Consider the following 4,537-nt stretch of genomic DNA (forward strand, 5'->3'; position numbering starts at 1 on the left):
AAAAAAAAAAAAAAAAAAAAAAAAAGAAGATAGTATCTATGATCCTAATATTTGCAAAGATTTGTTAGACAAAACACAAAAAGAACTAAGTATAAAAGAAAAATATGATAAATTATACTTTCTCTTAATTATAAACTTCTGCACATTAAAAAATATTAAGGAAATTAAAAGGCAAGACATAGATTGGGAAGAAATGCTTGCAAGACATATATTTAAAAATTGGATTATCTAAAAATTTAACTCGATAAAGTTAAACCTATGCCTACCCAATGATATTGACATTTTAAATAATTACCTAAGAAAAATGAAAGTATATGTCCACAAAAAGTCATTTACAAATGTTTACAGTAGCTTTACTCATAGTAGTGAAAAACTGGGAATAACATAAACATACATCAATAGATAAATGAACACAAAATTATAGCATATTCATACAGTAGAATGTTGTTTCACAATACAAATGAACAAACTACTAATATACACTACATGGATCCCTTTGAATAATATGCTGCTAAAAAAGTCAAATACAAAAGAAGTATAGGTACTGAATTATTCCATTTATATGAAACCCTAGAATAAGCAAAGCTAATCTGTAGTGACAGAAAGTATATCAGTGATTGTTTGGTGGGTAGGTGCATGAATGGAAAATTGACTACAAAGGTTATGGACACTTTCTTTTATTTATATCTTTGTTGGTGACATGGATATAATCATTTGTCAAAACTCATCAGATTGTGTACTTAAAATGGGTGCATTTTATTGTATGTGATTTATACATTAATGAAAAAGACATTAAAAAGAAAAAAATGTTAAATGGGTAAAAGGTATGAATAGATAATTTTTAAAAAGATACAAATCTCCAAGAAACTCATGAAAAGTACTCCATTAGTCATCAGGAATATGCAAATTGTGACCACTGTGAGATGTTATTCCATATTTATCGCAAACATCTACCCTATCACTCCTTAGTTTCACTCCTGGGTCCGAATCCAAAATAAATAAGGACATATATCTACTAAGACTTGTGCAGGCTTCCTTTTCCCCTCACATATAAGTGAGATCACACAGTGTTTGTCTTTCATATCTGGCTTATTTCACTTAGTATAATGTCCTCAAGATTCATCCATGTTGTTGAAAATAGCAGAATTTTCTTCTTTTTTATGGTTCGATAATATTCTATTGTATGTTTATACCACATTTTCTTTATCCATTTATCTGTTGATAGATAATTTGTTCCTATATATTGACCGTTGTAAATAATGCTGCAGTTAACAAGGGAGAGTAGATATCTCTTTTATATACTAATTTCATTTTCTTTGGATGTATACCCAGCAGTGGGATTGCTAGATCAGATGGTAGTTCTCCTTTTAACTTTTTGAGGAACTTCCATATTGTTTTCCATAATGGCTATATTAAATTACAATCCCACAGACAGTGTATAAGGGTTCCCTTTTCTCCACATTCTCACCAACACTTGTTATCTTTTATCTTTTTAACAGTCATTCTCACAAATATATGGTAATATCTCCTTGTGATTTTTATTTGCATTTCCCTGTGGATTAGTGATGGTGAGCATCTTCATATACCTACCTGCTGAGTGCAATAATGGTTACCATGAGTGGAGGATGAGGTGAAGGGAAAATAGGAAAAGGGTACAAACCTTCAGCTATAGGTGAGTAAATGCTAGAAACCTAATGTACAGCATTGTGACTATAATTAAGAATTATTATAATTAATAATTGAAATGTGTTAAGATAGTAGATCCCAAGCATTCTCACCACACCCAAGAAAGGTAACTATGTGATATGATGAATACTTTAATCAGCTTGATTGTGGTAATCATTTCACAATGTCTACAGATACCAACACATTTCACGATAAACCCCAAATATGTGTGATTTTTATTTGTCAATCATACCTCAATAAAGCAGGAAAAAAAATTAGACATAAAAAATAAAATTAGGAGAAAATACTTTGTGCAATAGCTGCTTTATATACTTTGTGCTTATATACTTTGTGCAATAGCTGCTTTATAATAGAATGTTTATAGCTGCTTTAGCTATAAGAGGCCCAAACTAGAAAAAAAAATCAATATAATAAACAAATGTAGAATACGCATATAATGCAATTATACTTACTTTTAAAAAGAATTGTACTACTGACTTAAAAAGTCACATTGAAATGTTTGAAAAAACATTCTGCCAAGCCAGAGACATCAGTCCAATAGTATAATATATATGGTATCATTCTATTCACATAAAGTTCATGAATGGCCAAGTATTCTTTGGGGATAGAAATCAAAACAGTGGCCACCTATGGAGGGAAGACTGGCTGGAAAGGATGTGAGGAAACATTCTGGGGTGAAAGAAATGTCCCTTGCCCTGACTGAGGTGACCATGACACGGTTGTATGTACCTGTTAAACACATTGCTTTTAGAAACTTGAATTTAAGAACTCCAGAGTGGTTACAATTTACCCCACGTCGATTTTATCTCAAATAATTAAAAAAAAAAAAAAAAGCCATGACAATTGAGTAATTATAGCCTTTAACACCCCTTTTCTGTCACGGATAATCTGGCTAATAAGCATATAGTTCTGAATTAATGTTAAAACCCTACTTCATCTACTTTTCTTTTAAGAAAGTTATTTTAAAAATCATTCTTTTAAATACAATTTTATTATCTTTTAGTATTAGAACATTTAATCCATAGTTCATTCGTCATTGCCAGCATCCAAAGAAGTAAAATGACATTTATTGTTTTGTTTAGTAGTACTTGAGATTTTTCACTTAAGAACCAATTATTATTATTATCATTTGGATTTATTTTCTATAGCAAGGAAATATTTACTGAATACTGGTGAGAAGCCAATGGAAGAGACCAAGAATGTCTAAGAGGAGCAGTTGTTATTAGTTGAAAGGTTTGAGATTTAAGACCTACCAGACAACAGAGAATGCTCTCCGCGAGAGCCTCACCTTGTGACGTTTGTTCTTTACCTTTTTAGTTTGGTTTTTAGTGTGGCATGCTGAGCACCTCTGAGTTTTCAGGGAAGGAGCTGATGGAAACAGGAACAGAATAGCTGGGACCTCCAAGATTCACATTCCTCGCAGGAGTTGGTGTGAGTTTTTGAGGCTGCTGAGTAACAGGAACCGCAGCCTTTGTGGCCTGGATGTATCCTGGCAACCTGTCAACAAAAGGGACGGGACTGAGTTCTCTAGTAACTGATGGGAAACAGAGAGCAAAGTAGGTATGGATTTCAGCTTTCTTTTAAATTGACTCCAGGAACTTTGCCGACGGACTCAGCAACCAACAGGGACAGATAAGTTTAAGTCACAGGCTCTTCTTGCTGTAGAAACACAGCATTTTATTTTAAGGAAGAAAAGAAAACAATATTTACTGATTATCTTATTGATCTTTTCCAGGGACTTTAAAAATACTGTGATGGTTAATACTGAGTGTCAACTTGATTGGATTGAAAGATGCAAAGTATTGTTCCTGGGTGTGTCTGTGAGGGTGCTGCCAAAGGAGAATAACATCTGAGTCAGTGGACTGGGAAAGGCAGACCCACCCTCAATCTGGGTGGGCACCATCTAATCAGCTGCCAGTGCGGCCAGAATAAAGCAGGCAAAAGGTGGAAGGACTTGACTTGCTGAGTCTTCTGGTCTTCAGCTTTCTCCTATGCTGGATGCTTCCTGCCCTGGAACATTGGACTCCAGGTCTTCAGCTTTTGGACTCTTGGACTTACACCAGGGGTTTGCCAGGGGCTCTCGGGACTTTGGCCACAGACTGAAGGTTGCACTGTTGGCATCCCTACTTTTGAGGTTTCTCTACTTCTCAGCTTGCAGATGATCTATTGTGAAACTTCACCTTGTGATTGTGTGAGTCAATACATCTTAATAAACTCCCTGTCATACATATATCTATTCTATTAGTTCTGTCCCTCTAGAGAACCCTGACTAATACTAATACCATCTATATAGAAGAGCTTGGGCTGGGCGCGGTGGCTCACACCTGCAATCCCAACACTTTGGGAGGCTGAGGCGGGTGGATTACTTGAGGTCAGGAGTTCAATACCAGCCTGGTCAACATGGTGAAACCCAGTCTGTACTAATAATACAAAAATTAGCCAGGCGTGGTGGCACACACCTGTAATCCCAGCTATTTGGGAGACTGAGGCAGGAGATTCGTTTGAATCCTAGAGGTGGAGGTTGCTGTGAGCCAAGATTGCGGCATTGCACTCCAGACCGCGCGACAAGAGTGAAACTCCATCAAAAAAAAAAAAAAAAAAAAAAGAAGGAAAGAAAAAAGAAAAAGACGATGAAGATCTTGTTCTCCTCTAAAGATGGATAGTCTCCGTGACTCTCAAAGCGTGTCCTATGCTTTGATCTAAAATGCAAGCAACTACAAGATGCAGAAGCTATGCTTTCTATTTTTCTAACATGTCCTAAGACATAGAAAACATTTTAAAAACTAAGGCCAGTATTTAAAAATACATCTGAAGTAGTGTTTACAAGATTCATATTTTAAAATATTCTGAG

At 35.1% G+C, this 4,537-nt stretch overlaps 1 protein-coding gene across 3 annotated transcripts in view; it reads right to left on the reverse strand.

Moving 5' to 3' along the window:
* ZNF474 (zinc finger protein 474) overlaps positions 1–3,166 on the reverse strand; it is a 23,752-nt gene extending 20,586 nt beyond the window's left edge. The window contains exon 1 of one of the 3 annotated variants that reach the window (XM_011987785.1): positions 2,996–3,166. The gene's annotated coding sequence lies outside the window, so the exon portion shown is untranslated. Of the gene's footprint in view, positions 1–2,974 lie in introns of all 3 variants that reach the window. The other 2 variants (XM_011987786.1, XM_011987787.1) reach the window with 2 other exon arrangements.
* Between the last annotated feature and the right edge of the window lie 1,371 nt (positions 3,167–4,537).

Source organism: Mandrillus leucophaeus, unplaced genomic scaffold, assembly GCF_000951045.1.
Source record: "Mandrillus leucophaeus isolate KB7577 unplaced genomic scaffold, Mleu.le_1.0 Scaffold316, whole genome shotgun sequence".
NCBI lineage: Eukaryota > Metazoa > Chordata > Mammalia > Primates > Cercopithecidae > Mandrillus > Mandrillus leucophaeus.